This window comes from Panthera pardus, unplaced genomic scaffold (assembly GCF_024362965.1).
Source record: "Panthera pardus isolate Hobbes unplaced genomic scaffold, ASM2436296v1 HiC_scaffold_22, whole genome shotgun sequence".
Taxonomy (NCBI): domain Eukaryota; kingdom Metazoa; phylum Chordata; class Mammalia; order Carnivora; family Felidae; genus Panthera; species Panthera pardus.
In genome coordinates this window covers 604,421-628,330 of record NW_026526788.1, presented here as the reverse complement: position 1 = coordinate 628,330, position 23,910 = coordinate 604,421, and the positions used below count along the sequence as shown (strand labels likewise).

Here is a 23,910-nt window from a genome sequence, read left to right as displayed (position 1 = left end):
AGAGAAGGATTTAGTTTCTTTCTGGAAGCCATTTAGGAACATCCAGTACTGTAACTGAAGCCCATTAAATAGTCCCGGATAAGACACATCCTTCTTAGTCTCTTTGGAAGGCATTCCTGGTCTCTGCCATCATGGCTGTCACCTGAGTTTCCAACCCCCGTCTCTCCCCTGAGCTATGGTGTCAGGTCTCTCGTGGCCCCAATCCAGTACTCGTTGGGGCGCCCATGAAAACATCCCAAGATGAATTAATCATCTTACTTCCCCTGCTGGGATTCCTCCTCGTTTCTCTTATTTCCGTGAATGGTACCACCATTTTCTTGGGCAATTCTTCCCACACTGCTCAAAAACAGGTGTGATTTATTGCTTTAGGTGAAGTGTTTCTGTAACGGTACCTGCAGGTGAAGCTCCAATATGCATTCATTTCTTCTTTCACAGCAATAGGATTTTCACCAGGGTTGTCCGGGATCAAGACTCCATTTTTATCTATCTATCTGTCTATTCATTTATTTGTGACCAGCAGTGGAGGGGCAGAGAGAGAGGGGGGCAGAAGATCTGAAGCAGGCTCTGTGCTGACAGCAGAGAGCCCGAGGTGGGGCTCGAACCCATGAACCGTGAGATCACGCCCTGACCCGAAATCAGATGTTTAACTGACGGCGTCAGCCAGGCGCCCCTCGATTTTCATTTAGATTCCTTTGGCCCTGGGTGTGGACATACTAAGGTGTGGCCAAAGGGCTGTGCAACGTCGAGGTCATATCCTTAAAGGGAAGGAGAGTGATTTCCTTCTACCCCTTCCTCCATCCTGCTGCCTAGACTATGGAGGGGGTGGAGCAGGCCAGCTGGGAGAACGCCAGGAAGGACACCACCTTAAGGATGACAGAGCGACTGGAAAGGAGAAACCTGGTCTTAGACACAGGAGGCTGCTGTACAAGCCTTGGGCTCTCACATGTGCAAACTATTACGGGAGAGAGAAATCAATGTCTGCTTTAAGTCCCGATTGTTTTTGGTCTCCGTTAGAACGCTTGAAATGTATCCCAATGAAAACAGCCACCAGCGAGGCCCGGTTGCCCCCAGGCTCTGCCTCAGAGCTCAGTCAACTCCTAAGATCCGGCTGATTTGAAGGCAGGATTTGGATGCTAACAATAGTGGCGGCTGGGGGAGCTTTGATGGGAAGTCCCACCATGTTAGTTAGAAATACAGAGGCTCAAAGTCTCCACATCGTCTTTACTTCTCCTTCTGTCTTCTATAGTCACCCGGACCCCGAATCTTTCCTCTTCTGATGTCACTCTTATGCTCCCCGCTCCTTCCTGTCTCCAGTTCTCCAGGGCTTTGGGTTTGGGTGACATTAGGGGCTTCCCAGAATTTTTCTCTTTCTTCTTTCTGTGTTCCCCCTCCTTTCTCTCTCTATATTTTTAAAATGTGTATTTATTTATTTTAAGAGAGGGAGAGACGGAGAGAGATCGGGGGAGGGGCAGAGAGAGAGAGAGAGAGAGAGAGACAGAGACTCCCAAGCAGGCTCCACGCTGTCAGCACAGAGGCCGATGTCCCCTTTCTATATATATATATATTTTAAAGTTTATTTATTTTTGAGACAGAGAGAAACAGAGCATGAACGGGGGAGGGGCAGAGAGAGAAGGAGACACAGAATCGGAAGCAGGCTCCAGGCTCTGAGCCATCAGCCCAGAGCCCGACGCGGGGCTCGAACTCACGGACCGCGAGATCGTGACCCGGGCTGAAGTCGGACGCTTAACCGACTGAGCCACCCAGGCGCCCCCCCCTTTCTATATTTTGATACTAGATTAATCTTTGTAAAATAGTTGTTCCAGTATTTTGATTTCCCTCCATAGATGTCTAATGACCCCTATATTATTTATAAGCTTCTCTGACCTCATCTGCCATCTGCCTTAAGTGAACTTTCCTCACCTACTGGGTTAATGACCACCGTCCTCAGAAACCTGTTTGCTCCATTTCTTCATGACTTTGCTCATAGGGGCTCCTGACTGTGGTGCCTTTTCCTTTTGCTTTTCCTCTCCAAAGTTGGCTCAGTCCCCACAGGGAGGAGGCCATGCCCTGCTCCCTCTGACCTCTGCTTTGTCTGAGGTTCCCATTCCACCTGCAGCTGGTCGTTTAATTATTCTTGGTGTGATGTGTCTCTTGCGAATTCCCCTAGTTCTCAGAGCTGTCAGAACTTTGGGGTTGCCGATGATTCAGAGGTTTTTTACTCCAACTAGATTATAAACTCAAACAGTCTTAATCAGACCCCCTTTCTTCCAAGGTGCCCTCCCCCCACCACTGCTTTGATCGTATTAGAATAAAACGCAAGGTGAAAGTCCACTGGGGGCAATCGAGTTGCCACAGCACTTATTCACTCTGAATGTTTTACGCCTTCACTTTCAGGCCATCTTAGGGCCCCCCTGTGCCCTTTGAAGTAAATCACAACCCTCGCTTCCTGTTTGGAGTTTGGAGGAAAACAGTGCTGTGACGGCTCCCCGTACATAAAGTGAGTAGGAGAGCACCCCGGCCAAGATCACAGGCTCCTGAGTTTCGCCCTTGAGTTGAATCAACAGATGACAGTCTATCCCTGGTCTCCCTGTGTCAGAAACGGAATCCCTCTGACAGAAGCAGCAGGACAGGAAAGGCCACAGAGGCAATCTGGGCGATTTAACTGTGTAAGGGTGGATTTCTTTCTCTAGAAGAGCCTGGCTAAACTCAGGGACGACTTCTAATTCCAACACAGTGGCAACACAGTGGGAGCATAATAAATGCTTACTGGCTGTCTGCCCACTGAAAGAATGGCTCCCGGAACCCTTAGCAGTGGGCTGGAGCTCTGATCTCAGGGACGAAATCACCCACAACTTTCTCTTTTCCTTGTCATATTTGCTTCCTAAAGCCTTTCTCCAATTTCTAGCCAGCCTGGTTTTCATTTCCTGCCTACTTTCTGCTTCTACCTGCTTTGTGTTTCGTGTGCTTGACTATAGCTACCATTTGGAGAGCAAGCTACTGCGGTACCCTCAAAAATAATAAGGCTTTCCAGTGTGCTGTGGTTTTTATATTATTATTATATTATTATTATTATTATTTTGCAAGAGGCAGTAGACTTCAAAGGTTTGGACTAGCATTTAAAAGGAGGGTAGGGGCACCTGGGTGGCTCAGTCGGTTAAGCGTCCAACTTTGGCTCAGGTCATGATCTCACAGTCTGCGAGTTCGAGCCCTGTGTCCGGCTCTGCGCTGACAGCTCGGAGCCTGGCGCCTGCTTCGGATTCTGTGTCTCCCCCTCTCTTTGCCCCTCCCCTGCTCGTGCTCTGTCTCTCTCTGTCTCAAAAATAAATAAAAACATTAAAAAGATTTTTTTTTAAATAATAAAAAAAATAATAAAAGTGGGGTGGAAATAATGGGCATTCAGATGCCTTGGGCAACTGGAAAATACCTCTAGCCTAGCAAGATGTAAGTGGTGTGGTAGAATGTGTTTAGAAAATGAACTTAGGGTGGCGTCTGGGTGGCTTAGTCGTGAGTTCGAGCCCCGCGTCGGGCTCTGTGCTGACAGCTTGGAGCCTGGGGCCTGCTTTGGAGTCTATGTCTCCCTCTCCCTCTGCCCCTCCTCCATTCTCACTCTGTCTCTCTATCTCAAAAATAAATAAAAACATTAAAAAAGGAAAAAGAAAACGAACTTAGGTACCTTAGTAATTTCGCATTTATTTTGTTGGTGGGAGCAGGTGTTTGCTTTGCAGCTTAGCAATAATACCAGGTGAGGGTGAGTCATAACATCAATAAGGTTTTTTGTTTTTGTTTTTTTTCTAACGTTGGCAATGTTTTTCAGACAAGGGAGCTTCCAAGTCAGCGAAGAGAAAGTCACTGCTCTGCTGTTTATCTGATTGAGCAGAGGGCCTGAGAGCCCCAGGAGCTGGGAGGGAGTACGGTTTGGAGCAGGTTGGGGAGGATGGGGAACTGTAGGACCCACTGTGCGGACAGGAGAGCAGCGTGCGGGGCCCCGGAAGCCCTTGACTGGTCAAAGGGCCTGCGGGGCTGTCGCTGTGATTTAAAGCTCTGAGAATATAAATTAGCAGGAGGTAGATGGAGGGTGGATGGTGTCATTCTGGCCCCGAAAGGCCTTCATAAATCAGTGACAGCGGAGCCCCAGCCAACTCTCTTCCAGCTGGTTGCCGGAGGCCCTCCTTCCCAGTCTGCTCAGACAAGTGGAAAGAAGGGATTCCTGAGTGGGTGGGATGCCGCAGCGTGGCCCGTCCTACCCCTACCCGGGGGATCCGAGCGCCTGGGTTTTCTCTGGAGCTGTAGGCTTTGACGTCGAAACCTCAGAATCCTTGCTCCAGTGGTCGGATTCAGATGCCGGCCTTGGGAGGGATTTGCCTTTGACAGTGGTGGCGATGACGGAGTCTTTAATGAAACAAATTCTGCCCTGTTGGAGAAACACAACGGAGCTCTCTCCCAACGGTGGACAAGAATGGTCTGTTCCTGCCTTCGAGCCTTTGTGCTTTGTTAACAGAATGTCCCTGGCACATCTGTGCTCCAGCGTGCTGCTAAAAGCTTAGCTCTGTCCTTGCACAATACTGGGGGACGCTGTCGGAAGGTCAGCTTAAGTCCCTCATCTAGAGGCGCAGGGAAGCGCTAAAACCCTGCCAAGATCCCGGGGACGTTTCCAGTTTTAAGGTTTAAGCTCATTCCCCGCAGCCGGCCTCCCACTTCGCGCCAGCCTGCCAACTCCTCCATCTCGCGAGGGTAGAGTTCTGGGGGTCCAGGGTGTCTTGGGCGTCCGTCTGTAAAGCAAGAGCACCCAGCCAGGGACACCAGGCGCCACGTTCTTTCTCTTTAGTCTCAGTTCTGAGCTCCAGCAGGCTTAGTATTTTACGGAAGAACCAAGTATCGCGCTGAGGTCGGCTGTGGTCACCTCTGCCCCCTGCCCTCACTTAACTCTCCTGGTAAGCAAGTAGGGTGTGACGTCATCTCTTTAGTAGAAAACGGAGTGGGGGGAAACATGACCTCTAAGCGGCTCGTAAGAACAGGGGAATAAGATTCAGATGTCTGTCTGCGCCTCGGCCAATGTGCCTTCTTTTCTTCCCGGGAATGCCACAGCCCTGTAACGAACCATGAGCGGTAACTTCCTATATTGCCGTTGCCCTGGGCTAGGGTTCCGGGCACCCAGGCTTGCCCCCTTTGTCTCTGTGGGCTGCTCCGCTCAGGGGGTGAGGTGATCTTTTCAGGGTGCAGGGGCAGAGTGTCTATTTCTGGGAGGGGAAGTGTATGGGGCTCCCTCTTCACTGTGGCCAACGTGAACCACCTTAACTTTCAGACTCACAAATGCTCTGTTGTTTGTTTGCTTGTTACCAGGGATAGAAGAATGAAGGAGCAACAGACAGACCCAATACCTGGAGACACTGTTTCTGTACACACAGGAGGGCAGAATTTACTTGTTACTGAAGCATAAAATCTGTCTCCCACAGGGCTTTTGCCTTAAAAAAAAAAAAAATGTTTATTTTGAGAGAGAGAGAGAGAGAGAGAGAGAGCAAGTGCGAGCTGGGGAGGGGTCGAGGGAGAGGGAGAATCCCGAACAGGCTCTGCGCTGTCAGCACAAAGCCGATCGCGGGCCCCGATCCAACGAACTGTGAGATCGTGACCTGGGCAGAAATCGAGAATTGGACGCTTCACCAACTAGGCCAGCCAGGCACTTGGGGCTTTTGCTTTATGTATCTGCCCTTGCTCTGCTACTTTCTGGCTGTGTGACCTTGTACGGATTACTTTACGTCTCTGTGCCCCATTTTCCACATCCGATAAAATTAATCATAATATTATCTCATAGGATTGCTGTGAAGACTAAATGAGATAACAACGGGAAAGCTCTTAGAACAGTGGTGAGCACACAGTAAGGGCTCAAACATGTAAACATTTGCCGTAGGTCTATGTATGGCCTTTGTGATTTTTCTTTTAGTCAAGCATCAGCTCTCATTTCTCGTCTTTTCTTTGTGTTTGGATTCAGGCCGTGCGAGCGCAATCTGCCTGCCTTGGAGATCCCTCCATCCGAAAGATCATTTCCATTTTCGGGACGACCCTCTCAGGATTCCTCTGGGAACCCAGCCGCGGGGCACCGCTCCCCGCTTTCCTCTGGGCTCCGGAATGACCTACGCCAAGTACAGAGCAGTCCCCAGCATGGCTGCCGCGTTCCGGTTTCTTTGTCAATGGGAAGCGTCCTCGTTGCCGGTCGCGTTGCCATCCCAACGCCCTTTCTGTGCTCTCGGAGTGGCCAGCAGGGGGAGCTACGCGGCCGTTTCCGAGCCCCAGGCGGGCTTTGTGACCGGCCAGGGCTTCTCCTAAGGAGTCCTAAGGACAGTACCTGTGGATCTTAACGTTTTAGGGAAGATAGAAACCGTCCTGGGCATGGCACGGAGATTCACTGGGTACTTCTGCAGATAGAACCTTAGGAGACAGAAAGCTGGATGTTCTAGCTGTCGAGAGCTTTGCCGTCAGACATCCCTGTGATGAGATTGCTTAGCTACCTTACCTCCAGCGAGTGGCTTAAACTCCTCCAGGCACGTTTTCTTCACACGAAAAACTGGAGAATCCAAGCTGCCCTCAGGGGGATGCTGGAAGAGTCTCTGTGTAGCTAATAGAGATCTCAGCCACGGAGGCATTCGGGGAATGCTAGGTATCATTGCTCAGTGAAGGCTGAGCCAATTTCGAACCCCGACCAGAATTCTCTCTCTCGGCTCTTTTCTCTCTCCTGGCCCGATGGCCTCCTTTTCTCTCCCTTCAGCTCTGCATTCTCTCCCTGCCCTTCCTGCCTGTAGCTGAGGCCTGGAACCCACGCTGTGGACCTCATCCTGGGCGGCGTCTATCCTCCCCGTTCCTGGATACCTGGGTAGGTGTGAGCAGGGCTACTCCAGGGTCTGGGAGCCTGGTGATAGTGGTGGTGGCTGTGATGACAGGCACGGCCCCAGCCGGGCCCGAGGATGTCGGGTTTCTAAGGGTCCAGCCCTCAGCTTCACTTTTTTTTTTTAATTAAATATAATTTATTGTCAAATTGGTTTCCATTTCAACACCCAGTGCTCATCCCCACAGGTGCCCTCCTCAATGGCCGTCACCCACTTTCCCCTCTCCCCCGCCTCCCATCAACCCTCAGCTTGTTCTCGGTATTTAAGAGTCTGTTATGGTTTGCCTCCTTCCCTCTCTCTGACTTTTTTCCCCCTTTCCCCTCCCCCCGGTTTTCTGTGAAGTTTCTCAGGATCCGCATATGAGTGAAAACATATGGTATCTGTCTTTCTCTGCCTGACTTATTTCATTTAGCATAACCCTCTCCAGTTCCATCCACGTTGCCACTAAAGGCCATATTTCATTCTTTCTCACTGCCAAGTAGTATTCCACTGTGTATATAAACCACAATTTCTGTATCCATTCATCCGTTGATGGACATTTAGGCTCTTTCCATCGTTTGGCTATTGTTGAAAGTGCTGCTATAAACATTGGGGTGTGAGTCCCCTACGCATCAGCACTCCTGTATCCCTTGGGTAAATTCCTAGCAGTGCTGTTGCTGGGTCATAGGCTAGCTCTATTTTTAATGTTTTGAGGAGCCTCCACACCGTTTTCCAGAGCGGCTGCACCAGTTTGCATTCCCACCAACAGCGCAAGAGGGTTCCCGTTTCTCCGCATCCTCGCCAGCATCTAGCGTCTCCTGATTTGTTCATTTCACAGCCTCAGCTCCACTTGGGCACCTGTTCAGGTCTGGGTTGACCCGGGTAGTTTGGGTTGGGGCACATGTGGAAGTCTCCATGCATTCTGTCCTCCGAATCTCAAACGAGGCTGCCTTTGTTCTGCAACTGGAGGGCCGGTCTCAATGCTCTCTGTCCTCAGGGATAGGTTTCCTTTGTTTCCATTTGAAACGCTGCGTCTCTTAGCGTACGGATAAAAGCTCTGTGCGCGGAATGACTAACTTGTTTTGGCCCTGGAAGTCCTGTGTCCCTGCAAAACCGTCAGTCCCAGGTGGGGCCGGCCACCCCGTGGGACAGAGCATGTAAGTGGTCTCAGGTAGGGTAGCCCTGCAAGAGAGCTCTGTGGCCGTAAGAGTCCCAGGGAAGACAGTTTCGCTTGAGAAAAAAAATGTGCCATTTCCTCCCACCACCAGAATCGATGTTGGCCGCACGCAGGCATTTCTCACAGCACCTGATGAATGGGGGATGCGGGCCAAGCTGCTATCTTCCAGAATCTGGCAGTGAGAGGGGTCAAAGGCGGACCTCAATCCAAAAGAAGACACCTTGAGGGGCGCCTGGGTGGCTCAGTCAGTTGAGCGTCTGACTTCGGCTCAGGTCATGATCTCTCACTTCGTGAGTTCGAGCCCCGCATCGGGCTCCGTGCTGACAGCTCGGAGCCTAGAGCCTGCTTCGGATTCTGTGTCTCCTTCTCTCTCTGCCCCTCCCCCGCTCATGCTCTGTCTCTGTCTCTCAAAAACGAATAAACGTTAAAAAAATTTTTTTTTTTCAAAAGAGGACACCTTGGAATGGTCACCTGCCTCTGTCCAGCAGCCCCTTGTCCAGGAGCCCTCAGGAGCGGGGCACTGGAGCCTTGGCCCCGGGACCCCCGAGGCAAGGCTGCAGCAAGCCCTTCTGGAGAGCGACTCCCGGACCTTTGCCTCTAATTGGCCCCCATTTCTGCACACAGCCATTTCCTCTGCCCGAGGCACAACTCATAAAAAGCCAGGCTTTCTTCCATACCTTTGAAAAGTTCAAAGGAGCCCATATCCTAGGGAGATCTGGCAGCACAGGCACCTGGATCTGAGGGGACTGAGGGCTCTGGGCACCCCCCCCCCCCCTGCCTTTTACTGCTTGTCAGTGTCAGTGTCCCAGGCTCCAGGGGAAGGGAGGCCCAAACCCACCATGGCCAGCTCTGCTCTGTTTTATGGGATCAGGCTGTGCTCTTTAACCCTGCCCTGCATTTTGCAGCGGGAGCCCTCATGGCCACGGAGCAGGTCACGGAACAGATGTCAAGCCCATCCTAGAGCAAGCGCGTGATAAAGCCAAACGCACTGCTGGTGAGTCAGTCAGCCCTGCTCCGTTCAGAGGCTGCCTCCACGGCTTTGCTCCCATCATGCTTCTGCTCTTTTGTGGGGACCCTTTGTTGCAGTTGGGGGGTGGAGCACGGGTGAGCTTATCTGAGCCCAAGGTGCGGATGTGTTCAGATTAGCATAGGGTTTGCAGGCTCTCAGGCATAGCTTTTTGGCATTAACTGAACTTGGTTCTTCCCCAGTATCCAAATTGGTGATTTTTATGCGGCACCCTCTTAGACACTTACCCTCAACTTCAGACCAACGGTTTCGAGGGGAAAATGAAACGGCTTTGTGCTCTCTATCCCGACTGGCGTCCCTTACGAGGTGTTCAAGAAATGCTTGCTAATTGCATGAATCAAGGCGGCTTATGGAACAGGAAACTGGGATCTTGAAGGGGAGCCTGGTTTTGTTACTTACAGGTGTCTAGACAGAGGATGGGGCTAGATCGGAAGGGGAAAATTTTTATCTACTTTCCTCCCCGCAATGATCTTCACTCTTTGACTACCCATCAAACCCACGGGTGGAGGAATACGGTGCACTTATTCAGTTGCACTCCTGTGTACGGCAGAAGGCTTGCCAGAACCTTCTGCGTGCCCTGCACCCTACCTTTTGACCCTCAAGATGCCAATCACCTCAGGATGGCTCAGTTTGTCGGAGATCCAGAACCCAGGCCCTCTGGGTTTTCCTTTCCTCCGGTGTTTGACTGAACCCCTCCTGGAGCCCCAGTGGGCAAGTGCGTGGCATCTGTGTCCACATAATTCGTGGCACCTTGGGCTGGAATGTCTGCCTGTTGTGCCACATCTAGATCGTTTAGGGTGAGGGTGAGAGTTGAGCCCTCCCTTTCCCCCAACACACACACGTACACGCACACACACACACACACACACAAAGACACAAACATCCACCTACTCTCACCTCTCCCCACTGCCTCCCCCGGGTTGAGTCGGGCTAAGAGAGAAGACAGGACATTTTTATCTGTATTTAATCACCACATTCTCTCCCCCAATTACCCTGTGGGATTCTTCCCATGTATGTGGACCAACTGCTCCACGTTGAAAGAGTTTGAGGCAGCAATATCTCTGACGGCTTTCGTAGGTTATTTGTTTGCGTCTCAGACTCCTCTCCTAAATCCTGCTAGGGCACACGTCCCCCCAGCTCCACCCAGGTTATGAATGTCATTGCTGAGCTCTGCGTAACGAGGTTTGAGTTCAGTTTGTCTGGCAACACTTCTGGATGTAATCTGTTCCGTGCAATGAGTCACCAAGGTCAGCATCTCCCCACGAGGGAGGTTTCTGTGTGGGTCTGGCTTGTCCTCCCGACCAGCCTCTATCACTTCTGAGTGCTGTGAGCTTGGAATTACTGTGACACCTGCCCCTTGGCCCTGCAGCTACTTGGACATACTTTGGCCTATCAGGACTCGTTTTGAAAAGTAAGTGGGATATTATCGTAAAACGTCTGATACAGCTTTTCTCACCTGCAGCTGTGACCCACTGGTGACATAAATTTGATAGGTTGTGACCAGCGTTAAAAAAATAAGTAAGTAAAAAATAGAACATATAGTGGGTTTTCTTTGTGCTCATGAAAATGCTAGATGTTCCAAGATTAGTTTGTGGGATGACTGCCCAGCTCAGGAAATACACTAAGACCTCTTGAGGTGTATACTTGAAATAGGTGAATATATATATGTTGTATATATATATTTATATATATATATATATATATATATCTCAATAAAACGATTTATAAAAAAAAAATTAGGAACCCTGAAAAAAATCCATCAAGCTGTATGTTTGAGATCTGTGCGCTTTATTGTGGTATGCTAGACCTCAATTAAAAATTAAATATAAACAATGGCGTAGAAAAGATCAGAGTACCTCACATGTAGAAGGGCAAGCATGAGTTTTATGAAATACATGTGTCAACGTGTGTGTGTGTTTGTGCACTCGTGCGTGCATTGGGCTACGGTAAAATGTGCTTCTTCCTGTGGATTGTTGCGTAAAATGTTGAAAGCCTAAATGTGTGGTGTAGATCTGTCCAGTGAAAGTAGGCATTTAACAAAGGTTATGTATCCCCTTCCTTCTTTTCTAGAAACCCAAATTGTGCCCATGTTCAGTCACGGACCTTAGAGTGTGACCTGTTTCTGCCCCAGAGAGCAGAAATTCTGCCTAGCTAGAGAAGACCCCCTCTTCCGTGTGTGCGCGCACACACACACACACACACACACACACACACACACTCAATTAAGTCAAGCTGTCTTTTCCAGTTAAATAAACATCACACTCCTGGAAGGAAGAACAAATAGCTGGTCTCTCCCCAAAGAAAATGTGCCTCTGGGCTTCTGGTTTGGAAGGTTTTGTAATGTTTACTTTTCAGTGTTCTCTACTTGACTCTTTGTCTCTTTCATTTGGTTTTCAATACCGCGCGGTTTAAATGAGCTGTCTTAGCGCTGTGACCCCCCCGTGGGGGGTTGCTCTGACAGGCACGTGGCTCCCCCAGCCCCTTCCTCCCTCAGAAGTGTGAGTGGTGGAGCTTGTATCCGGAACCTGGAGATACAGAAGCACGGCTGTTGTGTGGGTGGGCGTCGGGCGGGGGTCTCAGCCACTGCTGCCACCAAGACACATGTGGACTGCTGTGCAATCCGGGTAAATCGACTAGGTCGTCCAGTCCCCGGTGACCTCATGAAGACGACCAATTTGCAGGTAGCCCTCAGTTGACTCTGTTTCACCGAGGGTGGAAAGAGAGGCTTTCTGTTGCTTTTGGACAATTCTGTTTCCTTTGGTTGGTTGCTCACGTGACCCCTTCCATGACCACTGAGGGGGGCTGACACAGATGGGCTGGATGGAGAGACCAAGTTGGGAATGACAGGATGGCAGTTCCTGTTGGCACATTGGCGGGGGGCGGGGGGGGGTGGGCACCGAAATCTGGGAAATCAGGGAATTATTAGAATTCACTCTGGTTTTGTGAGGCCTGGCTTCAAATCCCATGTCACGTTATAGAGCAAGATGACTACTGACTTGTGGTCAATTTACAACTGGCTCGGGATAGAGGGTTAGCGTCTGTAATTAGCTATGACGAGAAGGCCACGTCAACTCTTTTAGGTGCTTGGGATGCCTGAGTGCCCAGAGCCAGGGTGGATATTTTTATTATTTTTACTTCTTATCTTCTGGTTGTCTTTTGTTTCCCACCAAGTAGATGATCGATGGTAGATGGTAGATGGCAGGTGTGGATGGTCAGGGGTCGACAGTGGTGGATGATAGCGGCCGGATCCCAGAACTTGAGGTCCGCCTACCCACTGAGAATCCCAGCCTTGCCACTTATTTGCAGCATATCTTTGTGCTTCGGTTGCTGCCTCAGCAAAATAATAGCACCTCATTCATGGGATTTTATTTTTGTGGTAAAAGATATATATATATATATATATATATATATATATATATATATATATATATATAATTTACCCACTTAATTATTATTATTAAATTTTTTTTAACGGTTATTTATTTTTGAGAAAGAAAGCACAAGTGGGGGAGGGGCAGAGAGAGACACACACGCAGAATCCGAAGCAGGCTCCAGGCTCTGAACTGTCAGCACGGAGCCCGAGGCAGGGCTTGAACCCACAAACCGTGAGATCACGACCTGAGCTGACGTCAGACCCTCAACCGACTGAGCCACCCTGGCGCCCCGACTGTTATTTTTAAACGTTTATTTGTTTCTGAGGGCGGGGAGGGGCAGAGAGAGAGAGAGGGAGACCGGGGATCTAACGCGGGCTCTGCGCCCACAGCAGAGGACCCCATCACGAACCCTGAGCTCGAGACTTGAGCTGAAGGAAACCACTGTCCTACTTTCGGTCTCTATGCATTTGACAACTCTGGGTACCTCATACGAGTGGAATCATGCACTCATTTGTGTTTTGGGGACTTTCTTGTTTTACGAAGCCGAGCGTCCTCGAGGTTCATCCGTGTCCGCAGCGTGCGTCCGGGTTTCCTTCCTTGTCAAGGCTGAACAGCATCCCACCGCGTGCACGTGTTTCGCTTATCCATTCAGCCATCGATGGAGACACAACTGGGTTGTTCCCACCTTTTGGGTATAGTAAGCGATGCTGCTATAAACATGGGGGGACAAAGACCTGTTAAAGTCTCTGCTTTCCGTTCACGTGGGTGTATACCCAGGAGTCGAATTCCTAGGTGGCATGGTAATTCTATTTTTAATTTTTTTGAGAAATCCTTACACTGTTTTCCACAGCAGCTACACCATTTTACCTTCCTAGCAGCCACGTACACGCATTCCGGGTCCACATCCTCCGTCACACTTGTTATTTTCTGTTAAAGATGCTCTTTGTTTATAACAGCCCTCCAGGATTTTGTTTTTGAGGGTTAGATGGCAGAACGTATGGAAAGCGCTTAGCAGGTATCCTCTGGAGAGGCCCTCTATGGCTTGGGGTGATGCAAAGCTTTGAGATTTTTGAGGGGAACAGTGTGGCTTTAAGGGGTATTCCTGGATGGGGAGTCCTTTCTGTGTGACCTCTTAGAGTCTTTTCTTGCCTGGGTCCTCACTTGTTTTTACTGCCTGGCCTAGTAGACACAAGATCTGTATAGAGAGAGGAGCAAATGAGAATATCTTGCCACGTCCCACGGAGTCTTCCGGAAAAGGGGATGGCGACAAAACACAAGGTGCTTCTTTGATTGATTATGGAAACGTTGGAAAACAACTTTATTCCCACTGGATCATTCAGTTAGCAAGAGATTATTTGAAATGGATTAACTAGCAAGATGAAAAATGGTCTTTATTTTCTAGAATGAGTCTGCATGTCAAGGGGGAAAAAAAAGGACAAAATGAACATGGTCTAAGGTAGGAAGACAGTTGACGGCAATAGCATTTATTCTATGGTTAGAACATTCCAAACGAGGGTAAGAGACATGCTCTGTGTATACACTATTTCTCAGCCAGATGTTGGGCTCTGTCCTCTCCTCCTTCAGCAAAAGGCTGCAGATTTCTGTACCTCATTGGCCATATGGGTTTATACTTTCTGGTAAAGAGAAAGCCAGAGAAGTGATTTTTGGATTAGAAAACCAGGAAGAATCCAGTAAGAGGCCAGTAATGTTTAAAAAACAAAAAAACAAAAAAGAAGAAGAAGAAGAAGAAGGGCACCTGGGTGGCTCAGTCAGTGAAGCGTCCGACTTCGGCTCAAGTCATGATCTCACAGTTCGTGAGTTTGAGCCCCATGTTGGGCTCTATGCTGGCAGGTTGGAGCCTAGAGCCTGTTTTGGATTCTGTGTCTCCCTCTCTCTGCTCCTCCCCAGCTTGTGCTCTCTCTCTCTCTCTCAAAAATAAATAAACATTAAAAAAAAAGAGAGAGAGAGGTATGTGGGTGGCTTAGTCAGTTAAGCATCTGGCTCTTGGTTTCGGCTCAGGTCATGATCTCACAGTTGGTGGGTTCAAGCAGCAAGTCGGGCTCCGAGCTGACAGTGTGGAGCCTGTTTGGGATTCTCTCTCTCCCCCCCGCTCTCTGTTCCTCCCTACTTGCTCTCTCTGTCTCTCAAAAGGAACTTAAAAAAAAAGAAAGAAAGAAAAAAAGAGAAAAAGAAAAGGATAGAAAAATTTTTTGGTCTGGAATTTCGCTTAAAAAATCCAGGGCAAGTTCTCCACCCCCGTCCCCCAAGGCAAGTTTTTAATAGTCATGTTTCCATCTGGTTGATATAGTTCCTTACCTCTCAGTTTAAAAACTGATCTACTATATGCTAACTAACTTGGATGTAAATTAAAAAATAAATAAATAATTAAAAAAACTAATCTAAATGTAAATAGCTTTAATTTCCATTTTGAGGCTCCCTGAAAGAATTCACTGGAGTATTCTTCATTGTTACATATCATATCTACATATCTATGTACCTATCTATTGCGCATACACACAGGTAATATCTATAGACACAGGATTGGATACCAGTTTCGTAAGGCAGTAGCTTATAAAATTTCGGGTGGCCTTTTTAAAGAAAAAAAAAATACAAATGATCTTTGCAGAATTTTCCAGAAACACAAGTGTGTTAACCCCTCCCAGGTGCTGGCTGAAGCCCGAGTTTCGGTTGGCTTCCTGTGAGAGCCCCTGTGAGGTCTCCCCCCTTTAGAGGCTCCCTGAAGGGCACGCCATTATCTCCTACTGGTGGGGGGGTTGTGTTTGAGCTCTAGCGGGGAGGAAACATGGGTCATGGTAACTAGCGGCTGGAACTTGATCCTGACTCCGGGCCCCTGGACCTTCCCCATCTTTATGGGCCTACTCAAAGGCCAGGGAAAGCATGTTTAAGGAGCGAATCCAAATGCTTTGGTCTTGATGCAGTGGCAGGGGAGGGAGAGCAGAGGCGAGGGAGAGAGCAAAGGCGTGGTTTAAGTGGGCTGAACTATGCGGGTGCAGCCAGCCCATTATTCTGGGCCCCAAGGTCCGCGTCTTCCCCGGAGCCCGGGAAGCAGCCCTCGGTCTCCTGGGGCCTCAGCGCACACTCAGAGAGCAGCAACGACCCGAACAACCAGGTGTCCCGAAGGTCAGCGTCTCGTCTTCCTGCTGTCTTCTGTGCATCGTCATCTGTCCCCGGAAGTGCAGGACCGGTGCGTGGGGAGAGGACAGACAGCAGACGGACCCCAAAGCAGGGTTCCCCAGGAGCAGAATGGAGACAGACTGGGGAAATATTCCTGGGTACAGGACGTGATGTCTCAGTGCCACGTGTAGCCTTGGATTGGATCCTGGGTCAGGGAGGATGGCTGTAAAGGACGCCATCGGGCAATTGAAGAAGTTGGTACACGGATTATAGGACAGATAATTGCATCGGTTTTAAATTTCCTGAATTTGAATATTATACGGTTGCTATGTAAAATCTCAGGATAAAAATGCTGAAATATGCAGGGGTGAAAGGCAATGTTGTCTCTGTAACTCACTTTCAAATAGTTCAGAAAATACTAATTATATATGTAATCATACGTACGTATGTGTGTACGTATATATGGAGAGAGTGCACAGATGTAGCGAAACAAAGGTATAAGGGGGTTCTCTGTACTATTCCTGAATTCTCTAAAGTTTGAAATTATTTCACACCAAAAAGTTACAAAATAAAAAAGCAGAGCTTATGGAGTTCTTAGGACCATGTCCTTCAGAGTGTTTCCCAGTCGTCTATGTTAGAATTCCATGGGGTATTTAAGGTGCAGATTCAGGGGTTCCACCCACAGACCTCTGTTCCAGCAGGTTCGGGAGAGCCTGAACATGTGTATTTTCCGCAAGCACCCCAGAGGATTCTGGTCCAGGCGGCCAACAATTGCCACTTTCAGAAACACTTCCTCTTCCGGGAAGATGTGCTGACAACCCAGTGGGCAGAAGGACAGGTGAGCCTTGTCAGAGCCCCTCCTTGGCCTGCCTTCATTCTCGATGGCTCGTTGTGCCTACAATGTGCCAAGTTCTGACCTAATCCCGTTGAGGCGGGAGATGGGGCTGGTTTAGGATGAAGCCACCCACCCTAAGCCAGCGGTGGTCTCGTGTCCCCTGGACCTCAGCTCATCCCTGTGTCTCTTTGCTAACACAGTAGACACGGTGTCCCGGGGGACAGTCTCAGAGTCATTCAATCCGCCCAGGAACCCAGAGGTAATATTACTGAGTGCAATGACAGATACAGCCCCCTTTTCTGTCGTGAAGCTCAGACCAGGGCTAGATCTCATGAGGAGCCCGGAGAGCGGGAAGGCTAGCCCTGATCTGAAATAGGGCCTTCGTGAAGGGAAAGAGGGGGGATAATACTGCTAAGAAAAGGTGACACCAGATGACGGGGTGGGGGGGGGGGGTGAGAAGGCAGCTCCCGGGTATCAGGGAGCCCATTTTTCTGCAGGTCCCAACAGGTCTGACAGATAAATATCAGACTGTGTGTCCCGATAATAATAATTATTAAAAAATTCCCAACTCTTGTCTCAAGCTCTTACCAGTGGGTTTTGGAATCATCAGAGTTTCCAGAACAGGTAGACCCTTCTCCTCTTCTGTCCCATGGTGGTCCGTCTCTGGCTACGTGAGTGATTCCCTATTGCTGTCACCTCCAAGCTGCCCCTCGCCGCTCCGAGTAGGTACGATCTCAACTACCTCCCTCTTCTCTCCAGAAGGAGGTGTACTTGTTTCTTATTTACTTAGTTTTATTTAGCATTTATTTACTGAGTAAGCAAAACACAGAGCTGAAAAAGAAAATGTATGAAGAATACATAAATAGCACCTGCCTCACCGGCCCTCCCAAGGGCACACATCTCTCTTATCTTTCCGGAGATAGTCTCTCTATACTAAGGAACAGATTTGTCTTTATTTTAAGAGCAAATTCTGTTTTGTACTTTCCTTCTTTTACCTATTTAAAAATATATCTAGGAGATCATGCCCCATCAGTCCCTGAGAAGATGCCCCACTCTTTCCGTGACTGTGTAATATTCCATTGTGTATATGACCTGTGGTTTAGTTAATTGGTTCCCTACCGATGGCCATTTAGGTTGTTTCCAAACTTCCCATTTTAATACACTTGTGAGTATAATGCAGGCTAAATTTCTAAAGGTAGAATTGTTGAGTCAAAAGATATGAGCTTTGGTAATTAAAAAAATTTTTTTTTAACGTTTATTATTGAGAGAGAGAGAGAGACAGAGCATGAGCATGGGAGGGACAGAGAGAGGGGGAGACACAGAATCTGAAGCAGGCTCCAGGCTCTGAGCTATCAGCACAGAGCCCGACGCGGGGCTTGAACTCACAAACTGTGAGATCGTGACCTGAGCCGAAGTCAGACGCTTAACCGACTGAGCTACCCAGGCGCCCTGAGCTTTGGTAGTTTTGATGCGTATGGCCAGATTTCCTTCTATCGAGGTACCAGTTGACATGGCCACTAATCATCTGTAAGTGCCTGTTTTACCACATACTTGTTGCCATAATAGATTGTCAATTTTTTTGACATTTGCAATTTTATATGTGAAAAAAAATGTGCTCCACTGAAATTTTAATTTACATTCTTCTTAGAATAAGTGGATCTGAACATCTTTTCATGTTTAAAATCTATTTTCATTTTATTTTGGAAGTATTCCCCTGCCCCTCCCCACCCCCTACCCATATCCATTGTTTTTTTTCTATTGGGTTATGTTTATATTGAAAAAGAGCTGTTTATATATTAGCCACGCAGACCCTGAAATATTGTATGTAGTCGAATGGATCAGTCTTTTCTTAAATGGCTTCTGTTTTGCTTTGCAGTTAAAAAGATATTCTTTATGCCAAGATTAATGTAGAGATTATCTCATGGAATCTTCTAACTCTCCCATGACTTAATTTTTATACAAACATTTTAAACCCACATTACATCTACCCTGGTGTAAGATGTGAAGTGTGAATTCAACTTCCTTTTTTCCACAGGTGGTTATCCAACTGTTCCGACATCATATTTTCTGTACTGATTTCATGTGCTGTCCTTTCCATACACTAAATTTTCGTTTGCGCTTGGGTTTCTTTGTGGACTTTTAGTTCTGTCTCATTTATCTGCCTGTCTGGTTTTCATCGTTATCACACTGTTTCAGTCATTAATGAGAATATGTCAGTATTTGCCTGTGCTGCCTCGTTATTACTTTTCTTTTTCAGAAATGTCCTGACCACTTTGTTTGCTTATTTCTATATATAATCTTTAGGATCTCATTATCTAGTACAACACTCTTATTGGCATTTTATTTGGATTGCTTCTTTATAGGCTCTTGATACAGTAAGTAAGGGAGAAATGACACTGTGTTATTTCCCGATCCAGGAGCATAATGAATCTTTTTATTTGCTCAGAATATTTTTAATGTGTCCTACAGTAACATTTTAATTTTTTTATATAGATTTTCGCTGAATTCTTGTTGGCTTTATTTCTAAGTAGCTGTTTTCTTTTCTCTGTTGTAAATTACTCTTTAATATATCTTCTAACTGGTTGTGGTTAAGTGTATGCCGAAAGATATTGAGTTAATCATTTTATATTATTACTGAATTTTCTTATAGTTTGTAAGAAACACAGAGTGGGAGTATCAGTCAATAGAAATTAGCTTTTCGCCTCTTCCCTTTAATATTTATTCACAGAATAAATTCTTTCTCTGTCACTGGTCAGTTCAAGTTTTCTTGTGCAAGTGACTGATGTTGAGTATTCTTTACTTTGAAAGAACTCATTAATTTGCCAGGGATAATCTTCCAGTGGTACTGGTTTCTTAGGAATTTTATGTTATTTATGTTGATGCCATTTTTTGGGGGCCAAATCAGTAAAAAAAATTGGTGTTCTCAATGAATTGTATGATTCACTTCTCTTCACTAGTTGAATTACCAGCCAGTACAAGAGCCTAGTCATCATAATCCGTTACTTCGACTAGAAATCGATTTCTTATTTAACGAATTATTGCTTTTGGCGTGGTCTGAATTTCTTTGGTTACAATACGCTTCTTGATATCAGAACAATTTCTATCAGTGTCTCTGCTTCCATTTGTTGCTTTTGTTTCATATTCCGTTAATTTATATATGGATTTTCTCTCAGTTTTTTAACAGATAAATTGAAAGATGAGAAAAGAAAATCCCTTTCCTGTATGTCCAGAAAAGGAATCCGTACCTATGTTCCACAATATCTTTCGGTGGCAGTTATAATGGCGTATTTATGCTTTAATGAGCTTTAAAAAAAAACAAACAAACATTTATTTATTTTGAGAAAGAGAACGAGTGCGGGAGGGGCAGAGGGCGAGAAGGAGGGAGAGAATCCCAAGCAGGCTCCGTGAACTCACGAACCATGAGATCATGACCTGAGCCGAAAACCAAGAGTTGGACGCTTAACCGACTGAGCCACCCAGGCGCCCCAGCTTGTAACAAACATTTGCATTTTGTTTGTATTCTGGGCTCTCTTCCCTGTATTTGAAAATGTATTTTAGACTCCTTAAAACATTGTTTACTTGTGTTGTGGGGCTTGAATAGAGCATTTCTGGGACCCTGATGAGAGCGGGGGACTCTTTTCAGTTAGGGTTTAGCGGTTTGCAGTCACTTCTGTGTGTAATCAGTTATTGTTGGTGTTGTGGTGTGGGCTGGCTCCCACAAATATCTCACTGCCAACCCTATGGCTGACCGCGAGCATGTAGGAGCCAAGCAGAGTGGAAAGAGATGCAGTTCCCCTTAAAAAGCCCACGGAACAAGCATGAGCTAGGTGTGGCTAATCTGGGGGACAGTAAAGTGAGCTCTTACCCGGCTGATATGAGGCTGTGCTAACCCATCGAAGCCTGTCCTTTGTGGCAATCCCAGGCTGACCAAGAGAGGGACTGTTGCATTTAGGAATCAACAGAGTGAATTCAAATATAATATATTTTTCACCTCGGAACTGTAGGACATTATCAGAGTTCAGGTTTAGTCGGAATATTGCATTCAAGTACAGAACTGTAGCAGCATTTTTTTCAAAATGTAATTCTTTTATTTATATACATAATTTATAGTTATTATAAAAATTAGTAGTCAAATGTTATCACATAAAAGGTTCTTCTGAATTTGCCCACTTATAATACTTTGTTGGGAATACTTTCAGTACCTTGTACATGACATATATTATAACATATACATTATATATAATATGCATACCCATGTTTTCTTTCACAAATGAGATTAGCTCATATATATTATTGTTTTATTTCCACTTGTCCATATGTCAGCCATTCTTCCTGTCGGCGTGTAGAGATAACTCACGTTGTTCTTTAGTGGATGCAGGGTATTTTGCCAAATGGATGTTCCAATATTTATTTTAGCCATCCCTTCCTTTTAGACTTTTGTTTTCTTTTCCCCCAGTTCTTTTGCTATTAAAGACAAGGCTGCAATAAAGATTTTTAGGCAAGTATATCATTGTACACTGTTGAAACTTTATCTGTAGCAGAGAAATTCCTGGACTTCCAGTATAATTGCTGGGTCAAAAATACACATACTTATCACTTGGATAAGTGTTACCAAGTTGCTCTCCAAAAAGGTTGTGCTAATTTATACTCTCACCTACAGCATTTGGGAGAAGAGCTACATCCTTGGCTACAAAGCTGGGGAGAAGATATCTTTCCACCTCTCTATATTCTCACACTGCTGTGTAGAGTCGTGAAAGAGCTTGGAGGTGGGACTCAAGACAATCTTGTAGAGCTAGTTTGGTGTAGTACAGAAATAAGAGAGTTTTGGAGTCAGGAAGACTTCAGGGTTTGTTTGTTTTTTTAATTTTTAAAACTTATTTTATTTATTTTTGAGAGAGAGAGAGAGTGAGAGCATGAGCAGGAGAGGGGCAAAGAGAGAGGGAGACACAGAATCCGAAGCAGGCTCCAGGCTCTGAGCAGTCAGCACAGAGTCCGACGCAGGGCTCGAACCCCCGAACTGTGAGCTCGTGTCCTGAGCGGAAGTCGGAGGCTCAACTGACGGAGCCACCCTGGTGCCCCTGAAAGACTTCAGTTTTAATCTTGATCCGGCCATCCACTAACAGGGTGAATCCGGTGCAATTTACTTAATCTCCTTCAGTGGGGATAATAATGCTCCTCTTGTACTGCTGCTGGGAAAGTTTAATGAGGTGATATATGCAAAGGTAAATGTTAGAGACTGTGTTATGTGTCTGTCAAATCTTGTTTCCCTTCACTCTTCCTAGCCTACATTTCCCAGCCTCCCTTGCAGCTAAGTGGGAGCCATGTTGACTGGGTTCTGGCCAATTAGAGGCGGGCAGAAAGGATGAACACTATCTCCAGGCTCTTTCCCTTCCTCTGAAACAACGGGGTCCTGCCTTGAGATGTTAGGGGGACGTGTGCCCCTGAGAGCAGCCTGTGCCTCTGCATGGAGGAGCTCTGCCGCACGTCCAGCCCACCTCAGACTATAGTAGATCAAGAAGTAGACCGTTATTGTGCCAAGCCATTGAGATTTCAAGGGTCTGTACGGAATGGGCAAGCCCACCCTCACCAATGAGTGTAAGGGCTTAGTGAACACGGCAGTCATTCTGCAAACACATATGCTCTTTCTAGGTTCAAGATTAGATCTGAGGCTTAGTTAGTAACCTTAAGAAGTTCCTCCCTGGGGCCTGAGCATTCTCATCTATTAAGTTGAGTGTAGAGCTCAACGCACCCCAATGTCTCTCCCAGGTCTCCTATTCAGTGGCTTAGATTCAGTAGAGGGCAGTGCATACGTGTAAATCCTTGGTACCTCAGGCCAGATGTCCTTAAAACTCAGCAGCAAGATAGCATAGCATGGGGGTTATAACACGGACATCAGAGCCAGGCTCCCTTATTTCAGAGCCCACCCTCCCCTGTACAAGCTGTACAAACTTAGGCATACAGGTTACTTAACCTCTCTGTGCCTCGATTTTACATCATGTTTTATAATTTTCCTCATACAGACCTTAGGCATATTTTGTTAGCTTTATACCTAAAGTATAGTAAAACCTTGGTTGACGAGCATAATTCATGCCGGAAACATGCTTGTAATCCAAAACATTTGTGTATCAAAGCGAATTTCCCCATAAGAAATAATGGAAACTCAGATGATTCGTTCCATAACCCCAAAATATTCCTAGAAAAATGATTACAATGCTGTAATATAATACAAAAGAATAAAGAAAATACAAGATATAAAGAAAAATAAATTAACCTGCACTTACCTCTGAGAACCTTTGCGGCTGTGTGAGGGGGACAAGAGAGAGGAGGGTTATCGCGTAAGGCGACTTTCACTATCACTAACAGAATCACTGCTACAGAAAGTATTAATAAACTCTTGTCATATACTGTATTTAATGTAACTGGCAATAAGGCAGCAGAGGAAAGGCTCTGTATCTGCAGGCAGCCTGACCTAAAAGGACGCAAAGCATTCCTAAGCTCACCCTTGCACGGAAAAGCAAAGGACTGTCCACGGGGGCTTTGAAGTGACAAAAAATACACAAGTGCCAGTCGTGGGCACCTTCCAATGTTCTGAAAAATCACTGATTTCTGCCGAATACCGTGGCCCGAGACCTAGCATCTGAGCATGGGAGATGATCACCCACAATTCCGTGTGCACACGCGCGTGAGAGAAGAACCATGGACTCAGTGGTGATCATGTGACATTCAGTGTCACGTACTACGTGTGTTATAAGACATCACTCATTTATCAAGTTAAAATTGATTAGAAATGTTTGTTCACCTTGCGGAACACTTGCAGAACGAGTTAATTGCAAGCCAAGGTTTTACCGTATTTCGTTTTAGGCGGTGTCAACGCAAATGGCAATTTCGACTTGTTCATTTTCGGTATATACGATGACAATTGACTTTTGTATGTTAACCTTGTATCTCGTAACCTTGCTGTAACTGCTTATTAGTTCCAGGCGTCCTTTTTTGAGTCTTTCAGACTTCTATATAGACAGTCACACCATCTGTGAACATAGATAGTTTTATTTCTTCCTTCTTAATCTTACACCTTTTATTTCTGTTTCTTCTCTTATTGCATTAGCTAGGACTTCCAGTACAACATTGAAAAGGAGCAGTGGGAGGGGATCCATTATTTTTTCTTTGATTTATTTATTTATTTATTTATTTTATTTTTTTAATATATGAAATTTATTGTCAAATTGGTTTCCATACAACACCCAGTGCTCATCCCAAAAGATGCCCTCTTCAATGCCCATCACCTCCCCTCCCCTCCATTATTTTTTAAATGGAGACAACAGTGGGATCTATTCAGTAGGATTCTTTTTTAAAATTAAGTTTTTGCTTTAATGCCAGTATAGTTAACATACAGTGTTATGTTGGTTTCAGTTATACAATATAGTGGTTCAAGAATTCTATGCATCACTGAGAACTCATCATGTTAAGGGTACTCTTCAATTCCCATCGCTATTTCAGCTATGCCT

The 23,910-nt window shown here is 46.5% G+C and overlaps 1 long non-coding RNA gene across 2 annotated transcripts in view; it reads left to right on the top strand.

The window, feature by feature from the left end:
- The first annotated feature begins 2,388 nt into the window (after positions 1–2,388).
- The window catches only part of LOC109248962 (uncharacterized), an 87,915-nt gene continuing 66,393 nt past the window's right edge, over positions 2,389–23,910 (top strand). Inside the window, exons 1-4 of one of the 2 annotated variants that reach the window (XR_008425012.1) lie at positions 2,389–2,497; positions 5,987–6,865; positions 7,594–8,014; positions 8,126–8,434. This is a non-coding gene — a long non-coding RNA (uncharacterized LOC109248962). Of the gene's footprint in view, positions 2,498–5,986; positions 6,866–7,593; positions 8,015–8,125; positions 8,435–10,523; positions 10,580–23,910 lie in introns of those variants that run through there. The other variant, XR_002072374.2, reaches the window with a different exon arrangement.